The sequence below is a fragment of the Schistocerca gregaria genome, chromosome 4 (genome assembly GCF_023897955.1).
Source record: "Schistocerca gregaria isolate iqSchGreg1 chromosome 4, iqSchGreg1.2, whole genome shotgun sequence".
Classification (NCBI taxonomy): Eukaryota; Metazoa; Arthropoda; class Insecta; order Orthoptera; family Acrididae; genus Schistocerca; species Schistocerca gregaria.
Window position 1 is genome coordinate 362,554,192 of NC_064923.1, and position 17,256 is coordinate 362,571,447.

The following is a 17,256-nucleotide window of genomic DNA, read 5'->3' on the forward strand; positions in this document are numbered from 1 at the left end:
TCAAACCAATATTTAAGAAAGGAAATAGTATTATCCGCTGAATTACAGACATATATCATTGACGTCATATGCTGTGTTCAAAGATTATGAATTCGTCGAAGTAAACGATCCATTGATACATAGCAAAGGTTCAGAAAATATCGTTCTTGTGCAACGTAACTAATTCTTTATTCTCGTGAAGCAATGAGTTCTATCTAAAGGGGATCTCCAATTGATTCCACATTTTTGGATGTTCACAAGACTTTTGATACCGTTCCTCACAAGTGGTTTCTGATCAAACTCGCACGCCTAAGTAGTATCAGCGGATTGTGGGACTGGATTCGTGATTTTGTGTCAGAGAGGTCACGGTTCGTAATAACTGACGGAGAGCCAGCGACTAAAACGGATGCAGTATCTGGCGTACATCAAGGAAGTGTTACACGCCCTGTGCTGTTCCTAATATACATTGGTGTCCCACATTAAAGCAACAGATGGAAATTTTGCAAGGGTACCGTTATTTTACCACAGAACAGTACGAACTATGTAAATAACTCAGAACGTAAACAACTGCAACATGCGTAATGATAGAGAAACTCACTCTTCGTTTCTTCCAACGTAACGGACTTGCACAAATATTCCGATAACTGTTTACTGTGCTTAGTATGGAGTGTGGCCGCCCTGGCAGCAATACAGGTCTCACAACGATGGGAAATGCTGTGAATGATGACATCAGTCTCATTTTGAACCAATAAATCCAATTCTTCCTTAAGAGCTGCTAGCAGGTCCAGGAGAGTGCTTGGTGGATCCTGACGTGATGTAACCTTCTGCCTACTGAATGCCAGACATGCTCTGTTAGATTTATATCGAGAGAGCGAGCAGGCCATGCCATGCGTGCAATATCTTCCGTTTCCAAGACAAAATTAATGAGGTCGAGAATCATCGTCCATCAATACGAAGACTGCGCCCACAGTAGCTCGCAACAACCGCACTTGAGGTCCAAAGATCTTATACCTGACAGCACTTATACCTTGTCGATTCACCCAACAATTTCATGAAGAGGTGTTTCGGTGGTCAACGTAATTCCTGCTTACATCATTAGGGATCCTCCTCGATATCGGTCGCTTTTCACAGTGTTTGGATCCCAAAATAATGTTCCACGTTCCCTCCAGATTCGAATCCGTAGAGAAACCAATTTTAAGCCATACAGGTGACATGTTGACGACGCCATTCTAGATGTTCCCTTCTGTAAAGTCGCGTCAGAGGGACACATACAGCAGGTCTACGACAATAAACGCCACTCTGCCGAAGCCTTCTGTATACAGTTTGCCTCGATACAACACATCCAGTGTATGCTGCGAAGTCATATCCCAGTTGCCGTGTTGTACCAAGGCAATACCTGTTGTGCCCCTACAGCCAAATAAACGTCTTTTCTGAGGTCACACGTGGTCGCCCTTGTGTTGGTCTTTGGGATGCAGTTTCCGTATCCACAAACTATCGCCACATCCGAGAAACAACACAACGATTGACATTAAGACATTAGTCCACCACATCAATTTACTACTGTCATCTTTCCATTCTTGCTGTAGTCCTTCACCACAGTGTCTGGTAAGCGTCTTCTTTGTGCCTTAATAGAGAGGACTGACGGAAGAGTTCAAAAATTTCAAAGAAGGGCAGCTAGTTTTGTACTACCGCGAAATAGGGCAGACAGTGTCATGTATATAATACGCGAGTTGGAGTGGATGTCATTAAAACAATGTGGCGAGACTTTTTCACGAAATTTCAGTCCAAACTTTCCTTTCCGAATGCGAAAGTATTTTGTTGACGATCACTTACACAGGGAAAAACGATCATCCTAGTAAAATTATAGAAATCAAACCTCGTACGAGGGACTTCGTTGTTAGTTTTTCCCTGCGCGCTGTTCGAATGTGAGACGGTCCAAAATTAATGTGAAAGTGGTTTCATGAGTTCACTGAATTGTAAAGTAGTGATGTAGATGTAGTAGATGCAATGAAAATTCACAAGTGTGTTAGCGAGGCAAGAGAAGACGGCACAAGGAACTGCCGTATCTTAGCCCGCAGCCAGCCAACCACATTTTATGCTCAAGCGTACCTGTATTTTGCCCAGCCGACACGTCCGGCGCCGTACATAAACAACATCATAGCTTTTCACTCAGAAGTAGCAGGAACTCCAGCATGAGGACACTTACTCGTCTCTTGTTGTTGGGTGAGTATACAGTGGAATCCACGGAATATCAAAGGTGAAACAGTGCCGTTTCGAGGAAGGTCAAGGTACTGCACAACGTGACTCGAAGTATTCAAAACATGCGGACAGCTATTGATATACTCAAAAGCAACAGGAAGTCAGCATCATTCTTCGTGGAAATACCTTCTCAGTTGCTCCAGTGGAGGAACGAGGGGAATTCTTATCCCAGCCATTAAAGTCGATCAACAGTTCTGCAATATTCATGTTCAGCGAATGCGGTATATAGGATGCACACTGCACTTGACTGTCCTCTCATTCACCTGTGGCTGTTTGGTTCGCTATCATTTTCATAAAATGCATTACTTGCACTACATGAAAACGGGATAAGATGAAAATCTCGCGGCCTGTAAGTAAAAACTTATATATAATTGCATTACTTTCTGACGTACTGCCCTTGCTGGTCAATGAATATCGTCCATTTTTATAACAGTTTCAATCTGAAGTGTTGTTCTGAAAGTTCTGCAGTATATGCACATACAGATGTCAGAAATTCTTCATTGGACTAAAAACGTTACCAGCTATAAATTTATTTATATTTGAGAATAGTTTGTACTCAGAGGTTAACATAGCCGTTGAATACCATTTATATTCCAACAATTCGTATCTCAGATCGTTTAATTCCCTCATTACCAGAACTCCTTTATAAGCAGTTCCATTGGTCTGATTTTTTTCCGTAATGCAGTGTCCTGAACACGTATTTATAGTGTCAGTATTTAAAGCCTCTAGTGATTAACCAGTAAACCCCAAATTCTTTAAAGAATCGAATCCCCTTGTACGAATGAAAAACCTTCAAATTTCTAATTACTTTAGTGGTGAGTTAATCTGTTAACTATTTAACGTTTAAAGATTCCTCCATCATAAAACAAAATAAAATAATTAATAAAAGTTAACAATTAAAAGACACGTTAATCTATGTACAACGAAAGGAGAAAACGAATGAAATAAACAAACTCACAGTACGCTGTGTATCGTGCATTTTCTTTCTTTATTATACATTTTAGAATTCAGCGTAAAAACTTGACAAAAGTTTTTGAATAGCTTTGGTCCTCCACCTGTTAAAACGAAAATTTAAGTAAGCTGTGCACGTGAGATATGTTTATTAATTTTGAGCTGTCTTATAAAATATATAAACAAGAACTAAAATATGCGATGCATAATGTACTGTGAAGTTGTTTATTATAGTTTTTCTTTTTTGTGCACCGCATCAAAAATGCTGAAATGCATTACATTTACTTGTATTTTAATTCTTAGTTTCTACTAATATTTTTATTTTGTTTTATTATGGAGAAATCTCTTGTCCACTGTTTTAATGTACCCCTTTATAACTTATTCACATCTTGCGACTACACGAATGTTTTTTGCAGCGCATCCTTGTATTTCACTTTATTTACACGCAAATGTTGACTAACTGCATTTTGCGACTCTAGGTATATATGGCTTCATAGTGAATTGTTATTTGTACAACTTTTGACTGTAGGTTTTGTAATATCATATTTCTATAGAGTTTTGCTGTCTTTTTTTCTGTTCCAATATAGACCTGAAGGTGATCTGCAGTGCAGTTTGAAACCGGTATTGGGTAACAAAAAGTTTGTTCCGTTTATTTTCTATAACAAAAGAGAGGTCTCTAAGACAAGCTGCCATTTATTTGTGTTTGGTTTGCTTAAGTAGTACCATTCTTGAACGAAAGACTTTCATTCGTACTTTTTTTTGCTCACAGATACTTAATATAGGTTTAACTGCCAACATGCAGCAGCGTATTTGGCACTTATTAGACATTTTGGTCTGTGTTTGCATTTTTTATTAATTTAGTGGCTTTCGGACCTCGCCCATACAACCGTCTGAACAGTGGAATGTAGAGATGGACAAACTCGTTCATCCTTGGTAGTTAGATCACTGGAGATCGCTCTTTTTTGGGAACCGTTCATTTTTACTCGTTCACCATTCATTTGTGCACAGTATAGTTTCTTATGAAAAACTGAAAATCAGTAGCATAGGTGACTGAAGGATGGAAGGCGCCAAGAAAGGGCAGTTGCCTCCCCTCTGGAGTACAGAGTTTTTATTCATTACAAAATTATCACACACTTGTAGAACTAATTTCCGTAATTATGAAAAATCCCTCGTTTAGCCAACTCTAGCGTTAGGTGCCTGATGGCAGTGAAATAATAATTATAAGGAGGCACATAAAAATCCGGCTCCGAGTACAGACTACTCGCAAATTACGATTGTTGACCGCTACGAGCAGAATATATAAACTTGTAATAATCAGTTGGTGCCGACCGTGGTGGCCGAGCGGTTCTAGGCGCTACAGTCTGGAACCGCGCGACCGCTATGGTCTCGGGCATGCCTCAGGCGTGGATGTGTGTGATGTCCTTAGGTTAGTTAAGTTTAAGTAGTTCTAAGTTCTAGGGGACTCATGACCTTAGAAGTTAAGTCCCATAGTGCTCAGAGCCATCTTAATTATTGGTAAAGAAATAACAAATAAACTAATAAAAACAATAGATCACGGTTGGTGGGCGACAGTGAGCACTCTAGCACTCGGGCCGATTTTTCGTGCGAAACGCTGTGCCATTGAAATAATACTGTAGAAGTTACCATATTCTCCTTACAAAATATGAGACCAACGACTCGATTATGGAGCGGGGACTTCATTCGGTTATATGTCGGTCTGCCTTCCCTTAACGATGATCACGCTGTTTTACCTTGAATCAAAAAGGATCGAAAATGGACACTCGTGTGTGCCGTGCCGACTTCCTTTGCTTGTGTAATAACAAAAGAACTTGCCTTTTTATAACTATGTCTTCTTTATCGAAATAACGAAGTAAGCTGCTAAGCTCTTTTATTACTTGAAGAGATGTCTGTATTATATACAATGTAATTTTTATGTAATTACGTAATTATAAAATACATTTTAATTGCCAGTAGTGGATGCTGAATAGAACACGAAAAGAACCAGAAGTCCAGAGTTCAGAAAAAAAGGTTTGAGACAGATCTAGAATAGGCGTGCGCAGTGAACGAAACGAAGAACAACTCGCTACTCAACTAACTAGGAGCAGTCGGCAGTGGAACTGCGACGTGTGGTCACGCGAAGAAAGACGAGTCCGGCCGAGCGAGACCGAGTCAGAGACAGAGACGGGAACGGGACCGAGGCTGGAACGAGACCGGCCGACGTGCCGTTGCGGGAACGAGACCGACCGCTTCTCGTTCCCGGGAGCTATAAGTAGAAAGCCGCAACCGAAGTGAACTATGAAAGACCGTTCCTCGCTCCTTCCGTTCATCTTGGTGAACCGTTCCTCTGGACCAGTTAGTTCGCCAACGACCCATCTCTAGAGGAATTTCAAATATAACCATATGAGCGTGAGAACAACACGACACACAATAACCGAGCCGTGAAAATCTCCGACCCGGTCGGGAATCGAACCTGGGATCTTCCGGTTAGCAATCGGTTGCGGAGACCGTGCTGTTGCCAAGGCAAACAGGTTGAATTTTTGGAGCTAAATTCACCACTGTCGTCGTAAAGGAATGCACAGCTACGTTTTGATACAGCGAACCGTTTTCTAGCTGTTGAAAATAGAGAAGCAGACTCTTTTGGATAAATTTCCGCATTAAACCATCTAAAACAAGGAAATTTACAATGACAGGATAGTCCGAGTTATTTCAAAAAAATGCCATAAAATCATTATTTCACAGGAGGACAACTGATTTGCGCTATTGTTCAACGTGGACCAACACTACATACACGAAACTTCATTAAAATCAACGCTATCTCCTGTTAAGACATTAATTTTTCTGTTTTGGTGCTGTGTGAGTACCACATATCATTGTATACATGACTAAATACACGTGAAGACTGCTAAAGTATACTGAGACTGAAAAAGTAAAATGTCAAGATAAATCGTTTGAACACAAACTCTTCTGTAGGGAAATTGTCATTTCCCAATATCCTTTTCAACTGCTTATCAGCGTCACTGTTACTGATTTCTAGATGACTTACGTTTGCAGTAGTGGAAAAACTCATTTTTTTCTTTGCTAAAGAATATTTGAATACAATGCTCACAATTTCAGATTTATTTTTTGAAATATGAGTTTCTCTGTCATCAGATATCTAGACATTAATGTTTGTGGCAGTATCAGTCTTAAAATGAGGGGTAAATACCTTCAGATTCTGGGACAGGTCTTGCATTTACTACTTTAGTTACTGAAAGTTAACACTTTGTCCTTCTGTGGGCCAAATACGTTCCAATCAACATCAATCTTTTATCAGATTTGTTTCTCTATATGTAGATTAGAGTCGGCCCTGTTTCATAAATCTGAGTAATACTGTTTTATACCAAGTGCTTTCACAGTCTTTAATTATCAGCGCCCTAGAATATAAGTTCTGTATATGCGCTTGCAAAAAAAAAAAAAAAAAAAAAAAAAAAAAAAAAAAAAAAAAAAGATTAACTAGCTCCGCCTTGTACCAAATTGGACTGAAATATATGTCTTTGATCTATCGCGCTTCACATAGAACTGATATTTCCAGTAAGCGGTTATTTATTTCTTCTGGAAATATAATATTGAAAATAAAGTGAATTTATAAAATGTAAAGACACGTGATAATCTGATAATCATGGTGGATTAGAAAGTCGTGATAGGGTAAGGAAACGAAGACGGTGTTGCGGGAGAATATGAGCTATTTGGTAGGAATGAGAGAACAGAGACTAATAGAGTTCTCAGTAAACTTTATCTGCTAATAGCGAACACTACTAAAAAATTGTGGTGCTTGTGAAAAGCCTTGAGACGCGAGAAGATTCCAGATGGATTACATCATACTCAGACAAAGATTCCGGAATCAGATATGTAGTGTAAGCCGTGCTTAGGGGCAGATATAGACTCAGATCACAATTTATTGACGATGAACAGTGGACATGTTTAAGAGAACCATCAGGAATAATCAGTGACGAAAGAATTGATGGGATACTTAAGTTATGATGTGCTCTTGAACTTACGTGAGGACGTGGATACCATGGTAATCAACAGCACAGGACCCAGTTCAGTTAAAGAAAAACTGACATTTCTAAAAAGGGAAATCACAGAACAAATAGGGGTTCATGAAAGGTAGCTTCGAAGAATATTGGGTAATTGAAGACGTGCTTCAACTGGGCGACAGGAGAAGGAAGCACAAAAGTGTTCAGTGAAAAACAGGAAAACGGTGGTATAAGTCATTCAGAAATCAAACATACAGGGAAACTGAGCCAAAATGTGAAAAAATCGAAGAAGAAATGGTCGGCGGAAGGACTGAGTCAGCATACCGAAAAGTCAAAACAACCATTGTAACGTTCTTTAAAAATGATAATTTTACGATTACGTTGAATGTCTGATCTGTGGAGTGAGTACTGAATTCGAACTGTCGCGTTGCGTGTTGTAACTGCAAGTGGCGTGCTTACTCTGTGTTACTGATCAAAAATTTGCACGATTCAGTTGAGTAATGCAACTCCCAATCCTAATAAAGAAATACATCATCATCATCATCATTTAAGACTGATTATGCCTTTCAGCGTTCAGTCTGGAGCATAGCCCCCCTTATAAAATTCCTCCATGATCCACTATTCAGTGCTAACATTGGTGCCTCTTCTGATGTTGAACCTATTACTTCAAAATCATTCTTAACCGAATCCAGGTACCTTCTCCTTGGTCTGCCCCGACTCCTCCTATCCTCTACTGCTGAACCTATAAGTCTCTTGGGTAACCTTGCTTCTCCCATGCGTGTAACATGACCCCAACATCTAAGCCTGTTCGCCCTGACTGCTACATCTGTAGAATTCATTCCCAGTTTTTCTTTGACTTCCTCATTGTGGACACCCTCCTGCCATTGTTCCCATCTACTAGTACCTGCAATCTTCCTAGCTACTTTCATATCCGTAACCTCAACCTTGTTGATAAGGTAACCTGAATCCATCCAGCTTTCGCTCCCATACAACAGAGTTGGTCGAAAGATTGACCGGTGCACAGATAACTTAGTCTTGGTACTGACTTCCTTCTTGCAGAAGAGAGTAGATCGTAGCTGAGCGCTCACAGCATTAGCTTTGCTACACCTCGCTTTCAGTTCTTTCACTAGCTTGCCATCCTGTGAGAATATGCATCCTAAGTACTTGAAACCGTCTACCTGTTCTAACTTTGTTCCTCCTATTTGGCAATCAATCCGTTTATATTTCTTTCCCACTGACTTTACTTTCGTTTTGGAGATGCTAATCTTCATACCATAGTCCTTACATTTCTGATCTAGCTCTGAAATATTACTTTGCAAACTTTCAACCGAATGTGCCATCACAACTAAGTCATCCGCATATGCAAGACTGCTTATTTTGTGTTCACATATTTTAATCTCATACAGCCAGTATATTGTTTTTAACATATGATCCATAAATAATATGAACAACAGTGGAGACAGGTTGCAGCCTTGTCTTACCCCTGAAACTACTCTGAACCATGAACTCAATTTACCTTCAACTCTAACTGCTGCCTGACTGTCCATGTAAAGACATTTAATTGCTTGCAAAAGTTTGCCTCCTATTCCATAACCTCGTAGAACAGACAATAACTTCCTCTTAGGAACCCGGTCATATGCCTTTTCTACATCTATAAAGCATAGATACAATTCCCTGTTCCACTAATAACTCTTCTCCATTATTTGCCGTAAGCTAAAGATCTTGTCCTGACAACCTCTAAGACGGCTAAGCCCACACTGATTTTCATCCAATTGGTCCTCAACTAATACTCGCACTTTCCTTTCAACAATATCTGAGAAGATTTTACCTACAACGCTGATTAAAGAGATGCCTCTGTAGTTGTTACAATCTTTTCTGTTTCCATGTTTAAAGATTGGTGTGATTACTGCTTTTGTCCAGTCTGATGGAACCTGTCCCGACTCCCAAGCCATTTCAATTATCCTGTGTAGCCATTTAAGACCTGACATTCCACTGTATTTGATGAGTTCTGACTTAATTTCATCCAACCCAGCTGCTTTATTGCACTGCAATCTATTGACCATTTTCTCCACTTCCTCAAATGTGATCCTATTTCCATCATCATTCCTATCCCATTCTACCTCGAAATCTGAAACATTACTGATCGCATTTTCACCTACATTGAGCAACTCTTCAAAATATTCCCTCCATCTGCCCAAGGCATCCACAGGATTCACCAGCAGTTTTCCTGACCTGTCCAAAATACTTTTCATTTCCTTCTTACCTCCCTTTCGAAGACTGCTAGTTACACTCCAGAATGGTTTTCCCGCAGCTTGACCCATAGTCTCCAACCTGTTTCCGAAGTCTTCCCAAGATTTCTTCTTGGATGCTGCAATTATCTGTTTGGCTTTGTTTCTTTCTTCAACATAACTTTCTCTGTCTACCTGAGTTCTAGTATGTAGCCATTTTTGATAGGCCTTCTTTTTCCTTTTACAGGCTACCTTGACTGTGTCATTCCACCAAGCTGTTTGCTTCATCCTACTGGTACACACTACTGTTCCAAGACATTCTTTAGCCACTTCTAGTACTGTGTCCCTGTACCTTATCAATTCCTTTTCCAGTGACTGTAATTGTCTACATTCAACTTACTGGTACCTTTCCGAGATCGCTGTTATGTACTTGTGCCTGATTTCCTTATCCTGAAGTTTCTCCACTCTTATCCTCCTACATATGGACCTGACCTCCTGCACTTTCGGCCTCACAATCCCAATTTCACTGCAGATTAAATAATGATCAGTGTCATCAAAGAATCCCCTAAATACACGTGTGTCTCTCACAGCCTTCCTGAATTCCTGATCTGTTATTATATAGTCAATGACAGATCTGGTTCCCCTGCCTTCCCAAGTATAACGGTGAATGTTCTTATGTTTAAAAAAGGAGTTTGTGATTATTAAGCCCATACTGGCACAGAAATCCAAGAGTTGTTTCCCGTTCCTGTTGCCCTCCATATCCTCTGCTTCCCTTCTGTTCGATTTCCAATCCTGGCGTTAAAATCACTCATGAGCAAAAAACTGTCCTTGTCCTTTACTCTAACAACTACATCCATCTTACCTTGATCTGTCCCTTCACAATGCGAGTATACTGACACAATCCTAATTTTCTTACTCGACACTGTCAAATCTATCCACATCAGTCATTCGTTTACATACTTTATTGCAACTACGCTGGGTTCCATTTCTTTCCTGATGTAAAGCCCTATACCCCATGGTGCTATTACACCTATGACCAACCAGCTGAACCCCACTTGCTGCTGCTGCCGTCTATTGCAAAACGGCGGAAGGAAAGTTGTAGACCTAATAGAATGGAAGACCAGAAGCGGATTAAAAAGGATGTGAAAGAAGTATGTGCATTTTCACCCCTACTGTTCAATCCCTACATCGAAGAAGCAATGACGGAAATAAATGAAAGGTTCAGGAGTGGTGTTAAAATACAGTTTGAGAGGATATCAATGATAAGAATCGCTGATGACATCGCTGTTCTCAGTGAAAGAGAGAAAACCGCTGGACCTGTTGAATGGAATAAACAGACTAATGAGTGCAGAATATTGATTAACTAAACCGAAGAACGACGAAAGTAATGAGGAATATCAGACATGAATTTAGCAATAAACTTAACGTCAAATTTGATGACTGCGAAGTAGACAGAGGTAAGGAGTTTTGCTATCCTGGAAGCAGTGTAAGACATGATGGACGAAGCAAGGACGATATAAAAAACGAAGGAATCTCTGAGAATGTAAGTTTGGAGTACATCATTGTGTGGAAGTAATCATGAACTGTGGGGAAACCGGGAAAGAAGAGAATCGAATCGTTTGAGACATGATGCTATAGAAGAATGATGAAGGTGAGTGGGCTGATAAGAAATGAGGAGGTTCTCCGCACAAGAGCGAGGTAAGAAATATTTAGAAAACTCTGGCAGGAAGAAGGGATAGTGTTCTTTACGAAGTAACCATCCTGGCATTTGCGTAAGGAGGTTTGCTGAGGAGAGGTTCCTTGTCAACAACGTTCCATTCATCGATGCCTTTGACATTATTTTCAGTAATGCCCAGAAACTTAATTGATTCTGGTCGGTAATAATAGTGGCATGTTTTGATCCTTTCCCGTCCCAGGGATATATTATTCAGTACTGGAAGCTCGAGATTATCAATAGTCTTGTGGCATTCACGTAGTAGCGCACATTTCCGTCTGTTGCCAGGAACTGGTATGTGATTCAGTACAGCTGATAAGTATGTGCGAGTAGATCGTATTGATTCACTAACAAGGTGCATGGATTCGTTAAGTTTTACATTTGTATTTTTCACAGACTGACAATTAATTCATGCAGATGCACAATACTGGGCTGTTGAGTGTGCCAATTCTATTGCTGAGAGTCGAGGAGTATCTTCTGACGATACCTAACTAGTGTGAGGTTGAGTTGGGTTGATATGGGGTAAGAGACCAAACAGCGTGGTCATCAGTCTCATCGGATTAGGGAAGAATGGGAAAGGACGTCCGCCGTGCCCTGTCAAAGGAACCATCACCGAATTTGCCTCAAGCGATTTAGGGAAATCAAGGAAAACCTAAATCAGGATGGTCGGACGCGGGATTGAACCGTCGTCCTCCCGAATGCGAGTCCAGTGTGCTAACCACTGCGCCACCTCGCTCGGTCCCTAACTAGTGCCACAGAGCTTATGAAGACTATTATAACTGCTTTTGAGGTTATCAGATGTTCACGTCAAGGGCTCCCTCAAACAGAGTGATACCAATGATGTCTGATTGCATGTTACAACGAAGTTTGTCTCCCTCTAAATAGACTTCAAGGGCTCTATGTGCCAATCTATTGGACAGATGAAAAGACGATACTAGGATTTTATTTGCGAAAGCAAGCTATTACACACATATGCTCTGTACCTGACGTCACTGACGCCCACGAAGTTGCAGTGCGTGTAATCACCCACAATAATCTGTTTTTCTGAACGTAAGCCCTTTTATTAATCAATAAATAAATCATCATATCCAAGTAATCTCTGAAGTTACACGAAATTGGAAGTAAAATCTACGATGATAGGCCGCGATACGCTTCTTCTACATGATTGAGGTTTTGAAACCTCTACTGTGATACTGACAAAGATCCCAGGAGACTGATAGAATCGTCGATAGTGTAGAAGAATCAGAATGTGAGTCGGCCTAGCATTATAGAAGGTTTTACCTCCAATGACAACGACCACCACAGCCTCAGACTTGAGTTAAACGTATTTGCCACAGACCGTAGCTTGGTAATGTTTCTCCTCAGGTAGACGCTTCGCGCTTTTGCAGTTGCCACAGTGGCAGCCAAGGACTACTGGCAGCATGAGGCGAACTGCAGCACAGAGCGGTGCCCGCTCGTGAGGCGGCGGGTGTGCGGCTGTACTTGCGACATGGCCACCTGCCGCACCTTCGACAGCCTGTGCTTTCTGCACAACTTCAACTGCCACAACTCCCCCGGTAAGTGCGCCCACAAACTGCCTGATATCCTCCCAAGATTTCACCAGCACTGATTCTCGATTTCAAAAATCCCTGCAATTTCCTGCATCACTAGTATTCTACGTATGCTGAGACAATCTAATCGCCCCATCACCCTCAGCTCGGTACTTAGCAAAGCCTTTGAATATGTCCTCTTCCGAGGAGTATACTGTCAAACAGATAATTTTATACAGTTTAATTTGTAGAAGTGTCTATGAAGTAACTTCAGAAGAGTAACATATCTTTACACATATTACATTCTTTGGCACATCATATTAGCAGCTGATGTAAAAAAAAATGTATCCAACACCTTGTTTTTAGTTCAGTTCATGGATCAGAATGGACTGTAAAATGAAACTAAACCACTATCTTATACTATGTAATGGAGGGCTATTCAGGAAATGTGCACCGGCTCACCGATCTTCAACAGACTACAAAATTTGCAATCGCAGAACATTGCCTCGAGACAAATCATTGTATGAAGTGCGAGAACACAAAAGTCCAGCACAACACATCCCGCTTTTGGGACTGTGTATACAAGGAAGCAATTGAAATCCGTCTGCACGAGAACTTTATTAACAAGGACAACGGATTTCAACTCAGCCAAGCGTGGAATCCAGCAATAAAAATTCTACAGGAGCAGCGGTAACGGGGCACCACAACCGCCGAAGGCGGCACGCGTAACGGCGCCCATCAGTCATCTCGTCAGCGCAAGCTACCCCCACCACCGCAACCTGCACATCCCTCGGTCCATACGCTGAGTCAGTGGAGGGGAGACGCGACAGGTATATACACCACACCACCCGCCGGCTTATGACGTCAGGCAACAGGAGTAACCTGATAATGATGGCACTTTACGCCGTCGAAAATTCGTTCTACAACGTTCAGTCTACCCGGCTGCATGCCCGAGAGACCTTCAAGCATCTCATTCGCCTGGAAAATCTACGAACACAGAAAAGAATGTTCTTTGAAGACTTTTGTTTTTAAAATGATGAAAAATAATTTACGTTCAGTGTTTGCCCTAAAGTAATGAGGCAGTTGGTACTATTTGTTTCTAGCAAGCTTTTTTATGGAATGGTGAAACAACTCTCAGTGCATCTCGACTGAGAACGCTAGCTACACTTATTAAGTGCAGATACTTGCTACAAAACACGCTTCCACTACTCTACTCTTTCCCAAGCGACACTTATTTCACTTACATCCTGCACCCCATGTAAAATCGATAAGGTTAAAGTATATGCACTATACTTATTGTTTGGAAATCACTTTATTGCTGGAATACTTACTTCTGGACTGACAGAAATTGGAAGACGTCAGGCTGCTAATGTCTTGTGTTTGACCACTGCGACTAATAATATCATTGTCAATAATAATGCTGTTAAAGAATACCTCTCTGTTCTTTGAGTGTCTTGTATATAGTGGAGCGTGGTTCACTGGTCGCTCGATTGTGAACGCAAAGACTAGCGCGGATTAATTTCGAAATAGTTAGTAGAAAGAAATGCAATTAAACTCGTCTCCGACTACAGGCACTCGATATTACCGCACCATTAGCTGCCAATGCGAACCATGCCATATATTTTTTATCCATAAGCAAGTATAGAATTTATCTGTATCTTCGAAAATAATCCAGAAACAATGATATCAGTATTGAATAATAATGACGACAGTCTCTCAGACAAATTTTCCATACATATAACTTCTGTCATGAGATATACAGAGTCTCAGTATTTCATTTCTTCTTAAGATAAACGGCAACGAAGCAGTTAGCATATTACGCATTGGGCTCAAAAGATTACTGCACAGACAAGAACTCTGGCGAAGAAAAAACTCGTATGTCGTATTATACTACAGGATATACTACGCTGTGTAGTCCTTACAGAATCAAGTAGTCATTATACGGTCACTGTTGAGTTCTGCTGTCAATTCGTGCGTGTATCTCTTGCGAAGTGGATCGGAAAGCAATTTCTGCTCAATTGCGAGAACTATCAACAACTCGGGAAAAAGTATTTTCATGAGATACTTAAACATATGTAACGTTTGTGTTCCAATATTCCCTATATAGAGGCATGGCGTAAAGTACAAATTATGTGATAGTGGTTGGACCATGTGTGGAAGATGATGTTCATACATTCGTTTCACAAGCACTAACCTAAAAAATACATGTAACGTATGTAATCAGTATCAGAGTTTTCGTTATCGTAACCTTTATTGTCAATTACCGGTTTCGGTACACATAGTTACTGTCTTCAGATATGTGAATGCATTTATACAATGTGAAATTATGCACAGATGAAACTGAGCCAAATAGCAGGTGCATCGTACTGGCATAACCGTCTTACAACATATCTCGGTAAAAGTTCTTGCATGTCTCCTGTACGAAGACTCTTTCTAAAACATATCCAGATATGCATCGGTGAGCGAAAGTTAAAATCACAATATAAAGAGTAATTCGCCAAACACTCGTGTCGCGTACTGCACACTACTGTTTACTTTGTTGCAGCCAGGGCACCGCTAGATTGGCAGATGGTGGCCGGATCAGGTTTTTACCACAAGTTTTTACCACTTAGAAAATTTCAGTGTACCCCAATGGGGAGGGGAGGGGGCGGTGATCACCCTACAGACTGGGAACCACTGCGCTAGATAAACGCGTAATTTGCTTCAGAATGTGTTCTTCTTCAAATTTTCCCCTTTTCCAACTATATAGTGCAACAGTAAACTTTAAAGAACTTTTATCGCCTTCATTTCCTTGAAATTTAGAAAATTTGTGGTAAGTTCTGTGAGACGAAACTGCTGAGATCATCGGTCCCTAGACTTACGCACTACTTAAACTAACTTACACTAAGAACAACACACACACCCATGCCCGAGGGAGGACTCGAACCTCCGAAGGGGGGAGGCGCGCGAACTGTGGCAAGACGCCTTAGTCCGCATGGCTACCCCACGCGGTCATTTCTTTGAAAAACACTATTTCTTTTTTTCAGATTTTTACTTCTTCAGAAACGGGACGTGTGAGAGCTGGCGGAGGAGGTGGCACCGACGTCATTCTCGGAAAAATTTCCGTCATAATGACCTGGAAGTTTCCATAAGGGGTTCTGTACATTTTACACTGGGCGAAGACATCCTATCCGGTCTCACAATAGGTCTTTCATAATTCTGATGCTCAGAAGCTTTGTTCGGAACAGGTATGTCCCACTAAAAATTTGATTTCTGTTTAAATACTGAGTGGGTTGAGATGTTTGTAAAAATCTACAAGCACGCCTGGAGAACGCACTTTTCTTACATGATGCACCAACTCTCGTTTCAGGTTACTGCTACATACATCGAAATTGGACCTGAAGAAGTTGCCACCAAGAAGAGCTATGTACTGAAAAGCGAACACTGAAGTACGAAAGACAAAAAAACACAAGGGGGGATGTTGTAGTAAATCTGCGTCCTTTTAATTTCATTTTAGTTCACACCATTAACATGATGGTAAAGACGGACATAAGGTTTAGCTAACCTATGTTCCTCGCATTTCTTCGAATTTTCTATCTTCTCTTTAAGTTCCTAATTTACAAACCGAATCCTTGATGGCTATGTGAAAACAGAAACATTAATCTCATAGAAACAATTCAAAATAAAAATTGTCGTCGATGTCAAGATAACAAATTTTGTAGCTGTATTTTCGCAGTGAATAACGTAGAAATGCTAGACTCCTATGGTTTTATTTGTCGAGGATATAGGAAAACCTAAAATTTAACTTACATGTTTAACGAGGAATAGTTACCAGCAAAGAACAGGTATTTTATAGGTGTGTGATATAAGAGAAATGAATCATGATTGTTACATCGTCTCCTTTCAATGGGAAGGAGATTCGCCTGCTTCGTCACAGGAAAAGTAGTTACCAACATTTCCTTGGTATTTCGATGCTTCTTTTACAGTTCGATCTGTTTATAAAACTTCTTTGGTTATTCTTCCTCGTTGCATCCCATTCAAATGGGAGAGCCATTGTTACAATGTCACATTTAGATTTACTGTAGCCATGTTCCATGCATCGTATGGAGAGGGGTCAACGGGAAATGTAAAGGAAACGTACAATATAGTTAAATGAGTTAACAGTATGAAAAGTTATTTTCTTACAGCGTTGTTGTTAATTATAAGTTAAGTCAAGTTTTAATAATTGTGAGTGTGAAGATAACCTTGAGTGGAACGCAAGGAGTATTTCAACAAATGTTCTTCCAGTCACTCTTAAACGCTGTCACATCGCCTAGAATCCATTTAACGTCCTCTGGCACGTTGTTGAATACACGTATATCAATGTATCTGACTCCACTCTGCTCTTTGAAATCACTGTAGGTCCTACTTTTGGACCTCTTGTTATGTTCATGTTTTTCAGTTTTGAGGAAAGAAAGTGTGCAGTGCGCTAAGCGTGCAAGGGTGCTAAGCGTGAGATTTAACAGCGAAACGCCAGGCTACGATAACTTCGTTAAAATCATTCTCTATTGAAGGTAAATGGAATCCACTACCTGTATCAAAAGAGATGCAAGATAATTAAT

The 17,256-nt window shown here is 40.5% G+C and overlaps 1 long non-coding RNA gene across 2 annotated transcripts; it reads left to right on the forward strand.

Moving 5' to 3' along the window:
- Positions 1-2,150: 2,150 nt before the first annotated feature.
- LOC126266802 (uncharacterized) lies at positions 2,151-16,825 on the forward strand. Of its 2 annotated transcripts, none has more exons than XR_007548926.1 (4): positions 2,151-2,202; positions 12,536-12,703; positions 15,703-15,903; positions 16,026-16,825. It is a non-coding gene; the product is annotated as an uncharacterized LOC126266802 (long non-coding RNA). The 2 variants fall into 2 exon arrangements; XR_007548925.1 differs by having other exon boundaries at positions 2,162-2,202; positions 12,513-12,703; positions 16,026-16,821.
- Positions 16,826-17,256: the final 431 nt, after the last annotated feature.